This window comes from Alligator mississippiensis, chromosome 11 (assembly GCF_030867095.1).
Source record: "Alligator mississippiensis isolate rAllMis1 chromosome 11, rAllMis1, whole genome shotgun sequence".
Taxonomy (NCBI): Eukaryota; Metazoa; Chordata; order Crocodylia; family Alligatoridae; genus Alligator; species Alligator mississippiensis.
The window spans coordinates 29,896,414-29,916,370 of NC_081834.1; the positions used below are offsets into that span (position 1 = coordinate 29,896,414).

Genomic DNA, 19,957 nt, shown 5'->3' on the forward strand with positions numbered 1-19,957 from the left:
CTCCCCCACAGGCCCCTGGCCCTGCTGATGCCCCTCACTCCCCACCCACAGCACCCCCCCCCAGCCCTGCCAGAAAGGGGCCCCAGCTGTCAGGTCTATGGAGCCAGGGACCTGGGTCCACAGCCCTCTGCCCCCAACAGAAGGTAGCGGCTGCTGCAGCACAGTATAGCCTGGTTCCCCACATTACTGCCTGCTGTGGGCTCAGGTGGGGGGGGGGGGCAGCTCCCTGCCACTGTGTGCACTCCTGGGAGGTAGGGGGGACCTGTGCCCCCCAGATCCAGTGGCAGTGCATAGGGGGTGAATGTGCACCCCCTAAGAGTGCTGGTGCACCCTCTGACAGCCAGCATTCCTGGGCAGGGGGGCAAGCAAGAGCACTTGTCCTCCCCCCCCCCACCCCGAGATCACCGGCTGGGGAGTGGGGGGCACCAGGAGAAGCTATTCCTGTGGTCCCCCTGCAGCCGATCACACCCACCTGGAAGTGCCAGCAGCACACTGCTGCCACTTCCAGGTCGGTGTGTTTGGCCATGGGGGACCCTCCCAGTCGCTGCCTGGCTGCTGGGGTGGCAAGTACCCCCCGACTCAGGAGGCACCAGTTGCCCATACCCAGATCTATGCATGGGGAGGGGGAAGGCACAAATTGCCTCTTGTAGGCTTCCCACCCTGCTGCCCTCCCCTGGGGTCTCCACAGCCCAGCGGGTGCAACCCAGCACCGCAGGGCAGAGCAGGGCCATGCAGGAAAGCTGTTTGCCCCTGACAGCTCTGTGCTGCCCTGGTAACGTGTCTGCTATGCACGCAGCAGCAGTGAGGGGCACAACCCCATGCTGTCACCCTCGCTGCTGCTGCACACAGAAGACGCATCACTAGGGCAGCGCGGAGCTTGCAGTAGCAAAGAGATCCCTGAGCAGCTCTGCTGTGGGCTGCGGAGGCCACAGGGGAGGGCAGCAGGGCAGGAGCCTGAGCCCGCAGTGGACAGCCTGTGCCTGCCTCCTCCCCATGCACAGATCTGGGGGGCAGGGGTCCCCAGGAGCCAGCCCCACCCCCCACCCCCAGACAAGCTGCCCATGGGCTTGTCCTGCTCCCCACCAGGGCCTGCAGCCATGCATTGTGACCCCAAACCCCACACACTGCCTGGCTGGGCAGCAGCCCCAGCCCCAACCCTGCCCAGCTTCCTCCCTGCTTCCCTATGGGGACCTCAGCACCCCCCCCCCCCATACCTGCTAGAGCTGCTCTTCAGGCTGCCTGATGGCCATATGCATATACATGCACATAGCGTTTCCTGCCTGAGTGCCCTCCTCCCAGCCCCCTGCAGGCTGGAACTCTGCCAGCCTACAAAGGGCTCATTGCAAAACTGCAAAATCTGCAGGTTTCTGTGCTAAAATGAGAAATCTGTGTTTTACTCTGTTAAGGGGGAACATTTGTGGTTTACTCCGTTTTTCCATGGGAAACAGAAAACCCAGATCCCTGATTATCATGTTCCAAACAGGAATGAGATAATTTGTCTCCTCATTGTTTAACCTGTACGTATTCCAAATGAGCATGATGCTTTGACAAAAAGCTTTCTAATGTTTGTGTTTGTGGAACAGCTGGTATCTTTTAAGCTTCTCATTCATGAACCTTGTCTTGCCTATTTCTGAGAAGCAGTAAGTAGCATTATTATGTTGGTATTGGGAATGGTAGCATGTTGCTTTTTTTTTCTTTTGCATTAGAAGGTTAAAATGCCATCAGGCTACCTATATTACAAAGGAGAAGGGCTCCAAAAACTTAGGAATAAGCTGCTTGGGTAAACAGGACTGAGTGGTTGTTTTTAGTAAAAGGGAAAAAAGGGTAGTTTATTATTGTAAAAGTTAAAATGAAGTATGGTTTATATTGCTACTGATGTTTGCAAACTGAGAGGGAAGCATCTTATTTCTTAACAGAAATGCCTTTTCTGTTCCTTTTGTTTTTTTTAAGAGAAATTTTTCACTAGCTGACATGGTACAGTGCACGGTTAAATAGCTGAAGTGTATTCCTTCATGTAACACCTGATCCAGATGCACACAAGTCAGTTACTCTTTCACTGACTGGGGGCTTTGGATCAGAAAGAAAATAAGACAGTTCTTTCTTGCATAGTCACTTATGTGTGCACAAAATGAGTGGGTGTAAAAAGTGATCAAATCAGCAGTGTGCATAAGTGTAAACAAACAAGCAAGTATTAGTTATAGCCCTCTTGGTCTAAAGGACCCAAAGAACATTCTCTGCCTAATAAACAAGCAAGGAAGTGTTATGCCTTGAGATGTTTTCTTTTTCATTGTAAGACCTTTGTGCTTTCCCTAAATTTCACAGCATACCATATATAGCACATTGCAGCATAAGTTGTTTATCTCTGGGCCTAATTGTATCATGATTAATACCCTGTATAAACTCATTAAAGCCATTGGATATGGCTCTCATTTACATTGCCTCCTCTATGCTACTCTCCAGTGTAAAATTTCTTAAAATGGGTCAAAGGGCTCCTTGAGGATGGCCCCTGTGCAGGAGGCCTCTGTACTTGGTATAAAACTAGCATAAGGTCTCTGCATTGCACTAGTTGGCAACCCCTTTGCTATGTTGGTGGTAGGTCCTTGGTTGACATTGAAACGTTATGTTGCTTCATGACTATGGTATAGTTTGAAATACATTTTTATACAATAGGTACAACAGAACTAATTATTTGTTAAAAGGGTTTTCTGTAGCATAGTAACAGCCATACAGTGTGTGCGCTAACATAAATGACTATTCACAAGTCAAAAGCAGTGAACCAGATTCTGCTCTCAGCTATGCTGGGGTTAATCCTGAGTATATCTTCATTGACATCAGTGGGAGTTCTGGGTTCCTTATATCTCTATGGGTCTAGTTTTGTTATTCACTAAGTTATGAGGAATAAAAAAAATTTTTTTTAAACAAGTATGACTTAACTCAAAAGCTTGCTTTGATCTAATCATATATAGGTTGGGTCATCATTTTATCAATTTTTGTTTTACTATTTTGTAGTTGAAATTGGATTTCTATGTTTTAAGATAGTGGTGCTCAACCTGCAGCCTGTGGGCCAGATCCAGCCTGTAGAACAGGGACATCTGGCCCATGGGGCTCCCCACTGATCTAAGCCACAAGTCCAGGGCTGGATCAGACTGACAGACCAATACCACTCGGACTGTAGACTGACTCAGCATCACAGACCAAAAAAATTCGGCACCATCATTCTAAGATATTGAAAACGAGCAAACAAATAGTTATTACATACCCATATTCTAAAGTGCTCTGTTTGAACCAGTGCGGCATATACATTTACCAGAAAGACATAGTTTATCTTTGCTTTATTAGTGCTGATGCCAATCAGATAATGGAATAATAGTTGTTTGGAAGAAATGTTCTGAACATAAGCTTTAAGGCTAAGTACAGTCAAAAATCCTGATGCTAAATCAATTCAACCTTTGCTGGTTAGTCTAAGCTGTGTAGATTGAACCAATAAACAAATGAACAGACATTCTCCTTTTGATTCTGGAAATGCAACCAGATGTCTACAGTGGCACAGGCCAGAAGCTGGGGGGCACTAACGCATGCCCTGCTTGTCTGAAGCAGACAGTTTCGACCAAGGCTATCCTGCCCACCCTGTGAGGGGTGGGGTTTTTGTAGGGTAGATGCAAAGCATCCTGGGGGGACTGTGAGTTAACTTGGATCTGGGACAGAAGTTCAATAAAATGATTTAATCTAAATCAGTTGAGTCTAATACTACATCTATCCAGATTTATCTTAAATAGTTTTGGCCATTTTGAAAGCAGTTTGTGCACTGAACTTCTGTTGTATTACAGATTTGAACTGGTGCTGATCACTTATACTGGTTTATGTGCAACTTCTGTCCCTAGCCTAAGAAACATTTTGAAAATGAGCCCACTGCTTAAGTTAAAAAGTAGTTGTTTCCTATATTTCACCCTTATTGTAATTATAGAGTTATAAAGGCAACTGATTCTATTTCTTATAATTTTGCTATATTGCAATAATGAATATACTATAAAAAATACCCATGCAAAAAGGTACATTTGAATGAATATTTCTTGAATATTCATTGTGAGTCATTTTAATACAACTGATACCTTATAGAGCTGATGTAGTTCATATTTTACCTAGCTATGCACGTTAAAATAATGTTCAGCAAATGATGATGTCACTGAAAGGTGTATTTTTATAGTATTGCAGTTCTTATATATGTTCAGTTAATACTTTAGGTTTCTATTGGATTTTTCAGTATATAAGGTTTATCTTTGCTATATCCTTTAATAGTGTTTCTTATGTGAAATGCAGTAGCTTCCCATAAATATCTGTAAATATGTTGGCAAAAATATACCTGAGGTAGGAGGAGGAAATCATGTATAAAGTATATCGGCATGCCATGCTACACTGAGTTGCTCCTTAAGGGTCAAGTCGTGGCCTTGCTTAATAAGCTAAAGGCCATAAGGAAGCACCAGACATTCCTTCACACCCTTGCACTGCCTAGCTACATGTGTCAGTGGTACAGGAAGGGAAGCAAACTTCACAAGCCCCCTCCCACTTCTGCCCCTACACATCACCCCCCTTCAGGAGATGGTGACAATTGGATGAAGCCTTAACTCTGCTCCCTCCAACATTCTCAGCTGCAAAGCTGTGCCAGATACAGTCTAGGCACAGTTTACATCTCATGCTGTAGTCATCCCTAGAGCAACAGAGATAACAGGAGAGATTGTCATAGTCTTCCCGACTGTGTCCAAAATGCAGCCTCCCTTATGGGCTGCCTCACAAAGAGCAGATTGTAGTCAGCAGTCCTAAGTAACAGAGCACAAACACAAGTACCAAAGAGAGGTATAATAAAATGTTATTGTAAAGATAAAATGGCCATATATGCACATACCTGAAAAATGTCAATCTGGGATATAATGAACCCCAAGAAATTTCTTCTAGAAACGTTTTCCCTTAAAAGTTGTTTTTTCTAGAATACTGGAATATAGATCTAATAAATATACGTCCAATAAGTTGACTGTGACTGCAAAAGCAAATACTAATAATTTGAAAAATACAAAGAAAAATGTAGCATTAAAAGAATCTGTATAGTATACATTTTTGTTTAGAAAGAGCTTTTACGTATTGTGCACAATAGCATAAAGATTTATGTTTATTAAGAAAAACCTTGAATACCATGAACAGAATTTGTACTTAGACAGCTGCCATAACTCACTTTCTTAAAAGATTATTTTTAAGCAGGTGAAAAAAACCAGAGGTCTTAGCCTATATTGAAACAGAGTGCATAGTTCTACTGTAAGTGTCTCAGCTTATTTGAAATACTCATGAGCACATAATTGTTTTAATAGTACAAATCAATAATCATGGCACAGAAAGACCACTTTACCACCACACCAGCCTTCATTTAGGATACTGTTCCAAAGGACATTGAAGTCAATAGAAATATTCTCGCTGACTTCAGTGAGCTTTGACTTACCAGGTTCAGGGTCAGAGCATTGCGCAGAAAGGCTCTTCAGGCAAAAGCCTGGCCAGGAGCTCAGCTTCCCCTGCCTTCGAGCTTACACTGGGGATTGGGGGAAAGGATGGCAGGCTGCCAGTGAGGGGAGGGGAGTGGCTGCTGGTGTTGCAGTTACCTGGCATGGGGAAAGGAAAAGGGCAAGAGGCACCAAAAGCCAGGGCAGCCACGGGCCAGATATAATTCTCCTTCAGAGGAGCAGCCACGGGCTCGGTAAAATCATTTGGTGGGCTGGATTTGGCCTGTGGGCTGGATTTTGCCGACCACGCCCCCTCACCCCCCCCCCCCCGCCCTACAGCTTGCAGGACCAGTGCAAGAAGATACTTTGTTCTAAATATGCAACTCTGATAGTGTTCTGGGTTCCCAGTACAACTCTTTAGAGACACATAACTGTTGAACGGAGCAACACCAACCTACTGTAACCATTCCAAAAAGCAGTTGCCGTTTATTTTAGCTGTTGTAAGAAATACAAAGATCTAGACAAAGGAATAAACAGCTATATGCATTTCCCTGCCTCTGTTTCTTCATCAGTCTTTTGCATTCTTTTGAACTTATGTCAGTCTTCTGAGGAGTCCAAGATACCATCTCATGCATGTGACTTCTCTTACTCGTGGAGTCTGTTTCCTATACAGTCAGCTTTCTTCTTCTTCATTTAACAAGATTCCTAGGCTAGAAAATGTATGTCCATCTGTCCCTTTCTTCTGCCATAGCTGCAGAAACATCCAGTGAAAGATCCTTCCTTCTGTAACTTCCAGTCCTCTTTGTTAGGTGACTCCCTGATCAGCCTTTTCATGTTGAGCAAGATCCCCTACCACTTCATATGCTGCATAGTTAGTGCTCCCTGGTGTTCCGATTGGGGGGGAAGGGGGCATATTTGTCCCAGGCTCTTTTTCTAAGATTCACCCTTTGAATGGACAGCTGTCAGGATTTAATGCCTTTCCCTTATCCGTGCTTTGGGAGAAACATTACACAGCTATAACTGACTGTTAGCTGACTCCATGTCCACTGAGGCAACAATAGCAATTTCAAAGCCTCAACCAGAATTCCTAAGTTTGATATAAATTTCCTAACTCTATGTTTGTATCTCTCTTTGTGCCTAATTTTTAACTGCTGAAACAGTATGCTGTTTTATTTTTCCAACCACTAAAATGTTTATTGAGAAGAGAGAATGGGTCACAGATAATGTTTTGTTTCTTTCTAGAAAGGTACAAACTTCAGTGACCCAAATACTCTTGGATTTAGGAACATACTGGTCTTGAAGTACTTTAGCACTTTTTAAAAGAATATGTATCTCCCTATTTAGCACTTTCACATGGACGATCCACTTACATGTTTTTAATTTTCATTGCATGTTTCCCTGCATCTAATTTAATTTGCAGGCCCTTTTTAACTCTTAGAATATCAGAAAATGGCCTATCACAACTTGCCTTCATTCTGTTTAATTTAGGGTTGCCATACATCTGGGTTTTCCCAGACATGTCCTCTTTTTGGCCCCCTGTGCTGCATTCGGGTGGATTTTTTAAATGCAAGCAAAAAGTCTGGGATTTCCTCCCCCTTGTTCATTTTCAACATGGCTGCCATTTTCAACTACAGCTCCCACAATACCTAGTAGAGCACTTGTGCAGTTGGGAGCTGAGTTGGCAATTTTGCTTTGCTCTGCTGGTGGGAGCAGGGGGAGGGTGATCTGAGGCAGCAGGGAGCACAGAGGGTTGGGAGTGAGGGGCACTGGCAGGGCTGGGGGTGTAGGAGGCTGCGGGTCTGGAGTGCGGGGCACTGGCAGGGCTGGGGGTGTAGGAGGCTGCGGGTCCGGAGTGCGGGGCACTGGCAGGGCTGGGGGGGCAGAGGGATGTTGGTCAGGGTTGGGGGGAGCGAGTGACTGTGGGTTGGGAGTGCGGGGCACTGGCAGCACCAAGAGGCTGTCTGTGGGTCAGGAGTGAGGGGCACCAGCAGTAGGAGGGGGGGCAGAGTATTGCTTTTTGGGTGTGAGGTGCACTGGCAGAGCTGGGGTCAGTGAGTTGGGAGTGAGGAGCAGCAGCAGGGCTGGGGGAGCTGTGGTTTGTCAGTAAGGGGCAACAGAAGGGGCAGGGGCAGGGCACTGGCATGTCACTGCCCCCAAACCATCATATTACTACTGTCTTGCTTCCATAGGGAATAGAACTATAAATATATAAGATAAAACAAGTCTATAGAGGTAATCATGGGACCAAAGCCAAACACCCAATCCTAAACTGACTCAATTTCCTCCCCGCTCCCTGTGAGACCCAAGATCTGAGTGGGTTCTTCACTTCAACAGAGCAACAAGGTTTAGCCAGTGTTGTAAGACCAGCAAATGTGACATATTGGGCACGTCTACATGTTGCCATACAGCAACATAGCAATCACATGGTTCTACATGCAATCAGCAGCTATGTTGCCATAGCAGCACACTCCCCCTTTTTAGCATGCCACTATAGTGATGTAGTGGCAAAATCTAACCACGCACACAAGATAGTGCAGGCAGTTACTGTGTTGTGATTTAGTACTTCAAGAAGGAGGTACTAAAGCACAGATCTGTAGCAACATCACCATATGGCAGCAGATGCACCAATTGTGTAGCTCAGTGCCAGCATTAATTTCCATGTTGGAGGGTATTTGTTTTGGAAATTTAGTTGAACAGTTTTGAAATGGGCATCATGCTTGGGTTTTTTGTAATTTTTTTTTTTTTGGCATCTTTCCTTCACAATCATACCACCTGCACTCCAGAGAATTAATGACCCCAATGGAAGATCAAAAAGGAAAAACCCAAAACTTCACTTATCAGAGGCATCATGTGTAGCGGTCTCATTAGCTTCCTTGATTGATTCCATTTCTAGTAGTAGCTGTTCTCTGCCAAGACAAGTCTGTAATAGGGTGACTGTAGGGAAAGAAATTTTGGCCAGGAACCCTTTGTGGTATTCATTATTCAAAAAGGGAAGGTCTGGCTTTCTCCCCATTCTATGAAATAGACTGTGAGGTATACTCCAAGTTCTAAGGTACTTCAGGCCCATCACCGCAGAGGCCAAGCACTTCCACAAATGTTTCACTAACTCCTCCCCATCTGTTGCTGCAATGACCTATAAAGTCTCCAAGAGGAGCTCCACAGAGATGATACTACAGTCCCAGATTGTTATCTTTTTAGTAGGGCTGTCAACTAATCACCATTAACATGCATGATTAATGCGTTAACCGGTTTTTGCGTTAATTGTTTTAATACATTAATTGCGCGTGTGGTTTTAGAGCCTGCACTCATGCTCTGCTTTGCCACCATCACTGCAATGACATGTGCCTCTTGCCGCTAGGCAGGCAGGGGACGTGTGGTGTGGCCAGTGCACAGCTCCCAGGGCAAAGATAGCAGGGCGCAGAGCCCCAGTCTGCAGTGGGCAGCTTGACTCTGCCCTGCACACAATTCTGGGGGGCACATGCCCCCCTCCCCATCAAGGTTGCATGCAGCAGCAGGGAGCCATACCCCCTCCCCCCCCCCCCGCGCCTCTGAACGAGCCGCCAGAAGCTCCGTCCCATTCACCCCTGCCCCACTCCCTCCCTCACCGTAGGAGCCTCGATCTACTCCCCCCATCCCTTCCCTCTCCTCCTGCCCCTTCCTTTCCACAGACTTACCTGCTGGGCACAGCTCTAGACACTGCCGGGCTGCGTTCCTGTAGGGTTACTGTATTTCCAATTTCAAAAAAGAGGGCACTTGTGGAGGAGGGGCAGGGCCATCCCTGGGGGGGTGAATTGGGGCAACCGCCTCAGGCCCTGCACTTTGGGGGGCCCGGCAGAGCCAGGCGGAGCAGTGGCTCTGCGTCCAACCACTCACTCCCCCCCACTGCTGCTGCTGATGGCGGCAGCAGCTTCTTCGGGTCCGGGGCCCGTGGGATTGGGACAGGGGCCCCCCACACCATCACAAATTCCCACACCCCCCTCCACCTATACAATGTACCTGCATAGTTTTGTATAATTTTGACTTTTTCTGTGCATAATTTTGAATTTTTAGCTGTGCATTTAAAATCACAATGAATTGCAACTAAGTTTTGAAATCACACAACTAATCTCAATCAATTTTTTAAATCGTTTGACAGCCCTACTTTTTAGCTGTGTTCTGCAGACCCCAGAATAAGGAGAGTGGTGGCTACATGTGCCTTTAATGATCCTCCTGGTGCTGTCTGTCATCTTTTCTGCTAAGTGGAGAATAGATTTCATAGACATTAGGGCTGGAAGGGACCTCAGAAGATCATCAATAATAGTATCAGGGAATTAGTAGGCAGTTTCTGCTATGCAAAACTTGTCAGAGGAGGGGGACACTGCAGTCCAGCAAGTCTCTTATCTGTAATGCCTGTGGTTTACACTTCCACTATGCTTTTTGGCTTTTTGCTTTTGTTTTTTTATTTTTTAGGGGTCTTTGGTGAATATTACTCTTTTTATTTGGGATGTTAAAAATATAGGAACAATTTTTCATCCTGCGGGTTTATATTTTTAAACTGCAGAAAAAGCAAGACTTAAAATGTAGTTGCAGGGAAAATGTGTAGCTCATCCCAGACATATAAAGAAAAAATATTTGTGCAAAAATAAGAAAGATTAGATCTGTTCTATGCAAGCACTTTAGAATTTGTTTCAGTCAGGTTTATTAAACCCACCCTTACATTACGCTGCTTCTCTTTAATATGTGTGTGAAAGGGGGGAAGTATATGCAGCTGTAACAGTAAAGAGTAGCTTGGGAATGATGCATTTAAAATCTAAGACAAAAAATGAGGGGTGATGAGCTTTTTGCTAGAACTTTCAGAATCTCAGTTACCCTACCAGCAAGGTAACTTTATATTGTAAAGAAGTGATTTTCAGAGGCTCATGACTAATTCACTTTCGATACATGCATACTGTTCTTAAATTATTGGTTCTGCTGTTGCTTGAACCAGAGAGTAGATTCATAGAAGTAGGGTCAGTAGGGACCTTGTAGATCATCAAGTCCGACCCCCTGCCCTGGGCAGGAGAGAAAACCGGGCTCAAATGAGCCCAGCCAGGTAGACATCAAGCCTCCTCTTAAAGACCCCCAGGGTAGGAGCCAGCACCACTTCCCTTGGAAGAGAGCGAACAGCCCAAAGCCTTCTGCATAACACTGATTCCTTCTGAATGAGGAGCTAGTTTTCAGCTGCATGCTTTTGCTGCAGAGCTGGATGGCACGATGCCATCTCTTATGTATCTTGTTATTAAAGCAGGGTAAAATAGCTATTTAAAATAGCTGATTGCAGGGGGGCTGGCTGCCTTACTAGATTAGTAATGAAATATGGATACTTTCTCCAGTCAAGGCAATGGTTTGAATTGGGTTCTATGTCAGTACTAATTATCTGAATACTTTTCAGTGGCCTGTGTAGAAAACTTGACAGTTCCAGTCCAGTTTTGTCCTCATACACAAAAACCACAGCCACCACAATTGGCTTTAATTGACACTGTAATAGATAGTTGCAACAGAGAAGCTTACTTGTCCTTGTCCATCCAAATTAGACTTTAGGCATATTCATTGGGACAATGTGGGAATATCTGGATTGCTGTTTCTTATGCTGTCCCTGTTATCTTGCTGAATAAAAGTAGGCTTAATATATAATTATTAAACTCATTCAGTTTTTTTAATGCATCTTCCTTCACCTGCAATATTTTATATAAAACTTTTAAATATATTTTTTAAATGTCAGCTGTGAAAACAGCCTACAGTGCCTTCACTGTCAGCCTTCACTGAAACCTTCACAACTCTAAGTAGTTCAGAAGTTTAAGTAAGATAGAATATTAGCAAAACCTTGCATTCATTCCTGATCATATATAATTCTTTAGTAGTTTTCAAATAAGCTGCAACTGTACAAGCAAAATTGGGATGTATAATGAACAATCAATGTCCATTAGTACAGCCTCACTGGTGGAGGCAGCAATGGAAACTATAATGTAGACTGGACCCAATACATGCGATTATTGTATTATCTAACACTATTCAGAGTGGTTCTACATAACTCTTTAATAACATCTGAACACATTTCACTATTATAACTGTGGGTGAAGCTGCATGAATGATGACTTACTCGCCCCATTTTGGCATGGTAAGTATATGGAATACAGTAATTTAAAATACAGACTGCTATTTTTCCTGTGTTCTAGACAGTACCAAAGCCATCAGCTTTGGCTAGTGCATGAAGAAACATTCTAGTAATCTAAAAATAAATCCAGCATGCTACATCTAATGTTAGTGTGGTGACAATAGCATTTTTTTTTTCAGAAATATTAGAGTAATATAATTTACTGAGGCAGATTTTACTCATCATAGTATGAAGTTCCTTATCTGTTGGATACATTGTATTTGTGTTTATATGAATGATTTCTGTGTCCCTCCCCCCCAAGGAGGCCAGCTTTGTACAAGGAAGTGTTTGTATGTTGGGTGGCAGAGTGGTTTGGAAACAGCAAAACATGAGTTTAGAATTGATGCGGTTGCTTATTTGCTGCTGGGTACAGCCTGTTTTACAAGTACCTATGCTATTTATTCATTTATTTATTGGATTTATATTCTGACTCTTCTAATAAAGCTCAAGGTGACAAAATAAGTTAACAAAGCAGGTAGAACATTTTTTAAAAGAAATAAAATTAAAATTCCCTAAATGATATCCCAGCTTAGCCACATTTGCTAAATGCCTGTCCAAATAGGAAGGTGTTGCAGAGCTTCTGGAAGATGTCTGGGCATGGGCTCTGGTGGACTTCAAGAGGGAGGGAGTCCCAAAGTTGACGAGCAACAACCAAGAATGACCTCCCATGTGCTTTTGCCAAGCAAACTTGGTACACTGTTAGTACTTTTAGGAGGTTGCTCTTGGCTAACCTTAGAGTTCAAGTTTGGGGAATAAGGGAAAAGGTGGTCCTTTAGATGCATAGGGCCCAGACAGTTTAGGGTCTTGAAGGTCAAAATGAGCATCTTTAATTGCACCCAGAAAGTTACTGGAAACCAGTGCAGACTCTGGAGCACTGCAGTTATGTACTCTTGGTGACACATCCCTGTCAGAATTTGGACTGCCATATTCTGCACCAACTGTAACTTCCAGGTAGTCATCAAAGGTAGCCGCACATAGAGCTCATAGCTGTAGTCTAACCTTGAGGTGATGAAGGCATGGATTATGGTGACCAGATCTGGATCTGAAAAAAGGTGTTGAAGCTTTCTCACCAGATAGAATTGATGAAAGAGCCCCACTACCCACCATAGCTGTCTGAAGATCCAGGTGCAGCACAGGGTTGGGGAGCTCCCAAGGCTATGAACCTAAGTGACAGGGGGAGGCTAAATTGATTATAGGTGCCCCAACCCCACAATATATTCTGCCCATCCCCATCACCACTGTCTTGTCGAGATTCAGTTTTGATTGGTTCGCCTGCATCCAATTTTCAACTGTAGCCAGTCACTGGGAGATGATACCTCACTCCAAATCTTCTCAAGATACTGCCCAGCAGCCTCATATAGACATTAAACAGGAGTGACTTGAAGATGGAACCTTAGCAAACCTCACAGGAAGTGTCCTGAAAGACATTGAACACATGCTTATTACCACCCTCTGTGACTTCCCTGCTAGCAAAGACCAGAACCAATTTAGATCAGTCCCACAAATACCTACCAGGACATGTGAATGCCTCATCAGCACCTTATGGTCAGCTATCACAGATCTAGTGAGATTAACAGGGTAAAATTTCTCCTGTCAGTCTCTAAGTGAAGATTATCAAGCAAGATTGTCACATCTACATTGGACAGCTGTCATGTGTTCTACATAGAGCTAAACAGAACAGTATTTGGAAGCTGAATCTATTGTAGATTGTTACAAACCTGCTTCTTAGTGAGTCATCCCACTATAAAAACAAAGCATCAGTGCTCCTTGATTCATGCCTGTTGGCATTCATGCAGGGTTATTGTAATTTTTCCCCCAACTTCAAAAACTCTCACCTTTTGTGGGAAAACCCACAAAACTTAATGAAATAAAACAGAACATATGCTATATGGTATACATCCTAATTATTATTGTTGCTGAAACATAAACTATCATATACCCATTGCCCAAATTAAAAGCTTACACTTATGTAAATAAAAGCAAAAAACATGACAATTAAGTCTTCATTGTTCTGATCAGTTATGCATAACACGCTTTTATACCTGCTCTTTTATACCAATAGACTTTAACTTATTTATCATTTTCTATATCTTGCTTATTTCAAAGTTAGGACGAAACTGCACTGAAAGTGCTGAAAACATTTTGGCTGATATTGGTTTGTCTGGAGAAGATGGCAGGTTTTTTAGAAATTGATAACATTTTTAATTCAACTATCCCCTCTTCTGTGACCTTAGTTCTAGAATTTTCCTGTTTTGATGGTACGACTTCTCTTACATATATACATTTAGGATTAAAATCTGTATCTTTAGTTTTATATATTCTATTTTCTAGAAAAGAAAAAAGGCAGACAAGGTTCTTTGGGTAAATCTGTTATCTTTTATTAGACCAATTCAAATAGTTTCATAGATTCACAGATGTTAGGGTCGGAAGGGACCTCAGTAAGTCATCGAGTCTGACCCCCTGCCCTGGGCAGAGAAGAGCACTGGAGTCAGACGACCCCAGCTAGGTGCTTATCCAGTTTCCTCTTGAAGACCCCCAGCATAGGGGAGAGCACCACATCCCATGGAAGCCCACTCCAGATTCTGGCAAGCTTTACTGTGAAGTACTTTCTAATGTCCAACCTAAATCTGCTGTCCGTCAATTTGTGGCCATTGTTCCTAGTTATTCCAGGTGGGCCCTAGTAAACACCATCTCCTATTCCCTGCTGCCTTCCCCTAATGAATTTATAGGCAGTCACAAAATCACCTCTCAGCCTTCTTTCGTGAAGGCTGAAGAGATCTAGGTCCGTCAGTGTCTCCTCGTAGGGCGTTGCCTGCAGGCCTCTGACCGTACGAGTGGCCCTCCTCTGAACCCTCTCAAGATTCTCCGCATCCAGTCTTGGGCGCCGCACTTCAAGAGGGATGCAGTACTCCAACTGCAGCCTGACCAGTGCCGCATAGAGGGGAAGCATCACCTCCTTGGACCTGTTTGTCATGTATCTGCTAATGCATGATAAAGTATGGTTAGCCTTGTTGATCACTTCGTCACATTGACAACTCATGTTCATCTTGGAGTCAACTATGACTCCAGGATCCCTTTCTGCCACTGAGAAGGTCATCCCCTAGCCTTTAAGTGTGTTGGTGGTTCCTTTTGCCCAGGTGCAGCACTTTGCACTTGTCTTTGTTGAACTGTGTCCTATTTCGTTCTGCCCATTTTTCCAATCTGTCCAAATCTGCCTGGATCCATTCCCTACCCTCTGGTGTGTTAACTTTGCCCCATTATTTGGTATCATGTGCGAACAATAGGAAACAATCACTTATAAAATTTAATCTTACATATACCAGAGACTGGGGAAAAATAATAAAGATGAGCTATCCAGCTTTGTATAGGCTCTATCACCTTTCATAAATTTCAAGATCACTATCCCTGTCTGTTCAGCAGCCACTGTACAACTTTACCCACTAAACACCCATATCCCTGCCTGCTTGCCTGAGCTGGGCAGGGGCCCAGTGCTTCGCTCCACAGCTGGGGGGGGGGCTGGGGCTGGTGCTTTCCTCCACAGCTGCAGCATCCAGGTCAGGGACTACCCAGGCTAGGTGCCAGCAGATGGGTGCTGCCTGGGGGGCCCCCATGCAGCACAGGAACTGCTCAGCCCGCCAGCAGCTTGCCGCCACCCCCTCCCCCCCAAAGAGGCAGGTAAGGATCAGACCCCCACCCTTGTGTACACACCACAGGGTTTTAGTTCAGTTTAATTCTTTCTAAATTGAAGCGGTGTTTTTAAAAGCCCACCATTTCAATTTAAGGAGAACTAAACCAAATTAAACCCCCATGGTGTTTACAAGCAGCCTTAATTTTTAAAGTCCTCATTGGCACAGAGCCTGTCCATCAGGAAAGTTCTGTTTCTTTCTATGCTGTAGTTCTGTTAGTTAGATTGGCAGAAGTGCTTGTGCTAGAGCCTATTTCGGATGAGGCTGCTTGCAAAATATGTACTAAGAGGTCCTCAAGACTATTGAATGCACTCCCTAACTTGCTCCCTAACTGTGAGGAAGGTGAAGGTGCAGTATGCAGGTTTAATGAGGGAACTTGAGAGGCCGGGGAGATTTTGTTAAGCATTGTAGTTGTTTGCTAACTGTATGTTATGTAGGTAAAGGCTGCATTGTTTTATTGCTATGTACAGTTTGTTATTCTTTCAACTGATGATACAGCACCTAGAGCAGGGTTTTTCAACCTTTTTAAAGGAGTGTACCCCTTCTGGGTACACTTCTGGGGCAGTGCAGCAGGGGGTGGCAACAGCCGGACGTGGAGCAGGGGAGAGTAGCATTGTCTGGATGCAGAGCGGAGGGTGGGGGGCTTGCATGCGGCAGTGCAGGGTGGTGGATGGCTTCGGCAACCACCATGTGCGAGTTCCCCCTTCCCCCCACCACATCTGGCCAGCCGGGCCCGCAGAGGGGAGCCGCTGCCTTGGCCCCCCCCCCCCCGCCCTGTTTTTGGGAGGTGGCAGTGCGGTTGGTGGGTAGCGGCATTCCATCCCCCCACCCGCACGTACCCAGTAGCCCCTTTCTGCGTACCCCCGGTTGACAACTCCTGATCTAGAGCATTAGGCACAGCACCTAGAACATTAGGCATTTTACACTGTGTAAAGTAGTAGCATAAGTTCTGTTCTACAAGATACTATGTCATGTAATAATTTCTTATTCTCTCTGGACAACTGTATTTGTTTGATTTTTCCAGGTGTAGAAATATCCCATTTCTTTTTTCACCAATCTTACAGCGTTTTACTTTCCATCTCAGATTGCTGTATAGTATTGAGCTTTTTGGCAAGCTGCTGCCTGGTATAACTAACTCAGAAAAAATATATCACAGTTTCTTATTAGGCTGGTGTTTATCCAGTTGTGAAGCTTTGTTCTGATATACAAGCATATTTTTAAACGTGTATTCTACCTATTATATTAATGGCAGATATGTGCTGTGTAACAAGTTGATAAATTTTTCTAGAAAACTCATTTTCTGTTTCTCCAGTGTTTAATTTTTATCATTTAAGAAAATCCACTTGTTTGTTTCAAACAATAGAAATCTGATAATTGTTTTAAAAGTCTGAAGGTTCCAGAAGTGTTCCTTATATTTGTACATAAAAAATCCTTATATTTTCATATAAAAATAGGCTAGAAGGTGCTGCTGAAGTACAAGTAGTAGTAGTAATAATAATAGTAATGATGATAATTAGGAAGTGTGCTGTTGTATCCAGCATCTCCTTATTAGATGTTTCATGAAAAGACACCTTAATTACAATTTCATGTTGATTATTAACTTCTATAACACTTTGGTACTTGTAGACCCTAGAATGGGGAAAGAAAAGATAAATTTGATGGAGTTAATAGGCAAGACCTCATTTTGTTGTTTTTTCTTCTTTCCCAAGCATTATTCTGCCACCAGTGAAGTCTTATTATTTCTGAGTGTCCTAATCAATAAGGTCATGAAGGATTGATTTCAGCAGCTGTCACTGTGTTTATGACACAGATCATATACAGTCATTTATAGAAGTGGGCAGTAATTCTCTTGTTAACTTGCAAGTCAAGAAATCAGTAGACACATCTTACATGTCAGTGGGCGGTGAAAAGAATCTTGATGGTGTCAGTCATTGACTGAGAGGAGGAGACTGACACTGTTAATTGAATTTCCCTAGAGAGCATAAAAATATACCATGATGTTGGGGGAGGAGTGAGGGAGTGGAAACCACACAGGCTGTCAGCGTGTGTGAGCTGGTTACATTGATTTACTTCTGCTAATGGCCTGGGTTGGATAAAGAATTGCCCTAAGGGAGGGCAGAGTTCGCTGCAATAGCTCCTTGCTACTTACAAGTTCTTTAGAAGTTCAAGGAGCAAAATAAAAAATTGTAAAATAAAAAAGTTTTTACAAAGTCCTTTACAGGCACAAGATAATCAGGTTTCCCATTTAAGTTTTCTTTTGTTAACAATTCGTATTAAGTGATAAAGTCTGGTATTTTGTTAAGGTAACCAAATTTCTTACTTTGGTACTCAGACATGATTATAATACTTCATCTTCAATTTTAAAAGTAGCAAAGGAGGCAAAACTTTCAAATATTTCACTACAGCAATAACTGTAATATGAATAATATTTCTTTAAATATAAATAATATAATATTAAGATGCTTATATTGGTACAATTTATCTTACAAAATTTATAGAAAAAAACTATACAGATTAAAACATTTTTATATTATGCACAATTGGGCTTACACTGATTTAAGTACATCTCTCTCTAAATTAATATAGTTTAATCGTACAAAACTGAATGTAGATATCTCCCTGATCTAACTTCCTTCCAATTTGAAATATAGTTTTTATTTCATTGTATCCCTGTGGAGGAACCTTATAGTTCTTGGAATCTGAGTCTGCTATATATTTTTGGAAGTTGCCCAATCATGGGTAATTTCTGAAACGCCAAAGCTGTTTCTCACATAGTTTTAGGTTAAATGGTTATTTTTTTCCTCCTAATCCTGTTTCAATAACTACCTAGATACAGAGTTGCATAGAAAAAGTTCCCTAATTTCTACTAAAAACATTTGATCTTCCACAAGGTGACCAACAGATGGCTTATATAAAATTGCCTTAGAATCACTTAGGTTGAATTTTACTAGTTGAATTTCACTTCAACCTCTAAATGAAATCAGAGGAAGTGGTTTGTGAACAGGCTTTCTGAAAAATTGGGCCCTTTGTGAAATAATTTTTTGTTAACTATTTGTTGTCATGTAAGGCAAAGTTAAACTTCTTAATATCTATTTAATACATAAAGTGTTATTCAGAGTGTTAGAGAAATCAACCTTTTTTTCCAAAATTATTGTAATGTGCTTCTGCCAGCACAAGTTGTTGGCAAAAGCTGAAGTGCTGTATGTTTTTAAACATACAGAATTCTCCATTGACCAGCAGGATGTACTAAGCAGCATAACCAAGCTGCAACATTAGATATAAGAGTAGCATTTTTAAAAAGCACCCAAGGCCCTTTTCAAAAGTGACATGGATGTCAATTTATTATTAATACGAACCCCACATATAACAGGGAAAAAATACATTTACCATTTTCCGTGATCCCATACCTACCTGTTAGTGATCCTCTGCCAACATAAAAAGGAAATAATTTTATACTATTTAATATCTGTATTAATATATAAGGCAACTTTCAGGAGAAAACCGGGGGTTCTCTGTTTACTTTTGCCTTTTCCAAACAATTTGATTCTGAACCATTTATTGACAACAGTGTTTTTAATACATTTTTTTCAAGGCTGATGCTTAACATTTGTGACCTCTAAAATGTGTTCCCCCAGTGACCACTAATGGTTTATCCAGTGTCAAACAATATTTTTGTTTTCTTGATTTTTAGATAAATTTGCAGCCCACTGCTTCACCAGTCATGATGTCAATTGTTTACATTTCAGTAAAATGTTTGTCATAACTTTCAAATACAGGGGGACTGTAGACAGACAGTGTTTATCCCATTGTAGAGACTGTCAGAAATGGTTGGCCTCAATAGTACTGAGTCAAGCTCAGTTATTTACATTTTAGTCTACAACTGTCAGAGCTATTCTGCCTAGTGACCTATTGCTACTGTGAAGATTAATAGAACAGTTTCTAGAAGATACACTGTTGTGTGTCCACATTTCCTGTCCTTTTTATAAGTTTTATCTGAGGATTTGTTTTTTGGTGGCATGAGCACTAATTACAAGAAATAAAGTATCAAATTAATAAGTGGTAAAACATTTTAATTCATTATTCTGTAGCAGATTTAAGGTCCAGAATGAAATCAGTGTGACAATATTTTTCAGTGTATAAGAGGTATAGATTGTAGCTGTGTTGGTCTAAGGACATAGGCAGACATGGTTCTTTGGGTAAATCTAATTATCTTTTATTAGACCCACTCAAATAGTTGGAAAAAATATTTTTTGCAAGCTTTCGGGTATAGTACCCTTCATCAGGCTGAGGAAGCATCTGCGCTTGGTCTGTGCTCTTCCTGGATGGAATAGTAAAGAAGCCAGAGGCCCATACGTATGCAAGAAAGCCAGTCAGTGAAAATATAAATTTACATTTGCACTACACCATTATCCTGTCATGTACTGATGACGCAATTACCACTAGTTCTGGTTTCCAAATGGAATACAAAGCTGAAAGAGAAAAGTCTTCATAGTGTTTTTGCTTATGTCCGTGAAAACAGATGGATGGACAAAAATGGGATGGGCCAATGGGTGAACAAAATGTGGTGCAGCCATATTGGAGCCCCTGATGATCTGTGATCAGTTTTGTGCACATGT

At 42.6% G+C, this 19,957-nt stretch overlaps 1 protein-coding gene and 1 long non-coding RNA gene across 7 annotated transcripts in view; one reads left to right on the top strand and one right to left on the bottom strand.

The window, feature by feature from the left end:
- Positions 1-1,270, bottom strand: part of LOC109280684 (uncharacterized) — a 34,372-nt gene extending 33,102 nt beyond the window's left edge. Inside the window, exon 1 of the long non-coding RNA XR_002087094.2 lies at positions 1,215-1,270. This is a non-coding gene — a long non-coding RNA (uncharacterized LOC109280684). The remainder of the gene's footprint in view (positions 1-1,214) is intronic.
- Positions 1-19,957, top strand: part of SCAPER (S-phase cyclin A associated protein in the ER) — a 372,539-nt gene that overhangs the window by 199,023 nt on the left and 153,559 nt on the right. The window lies entirely within an intron of this gene.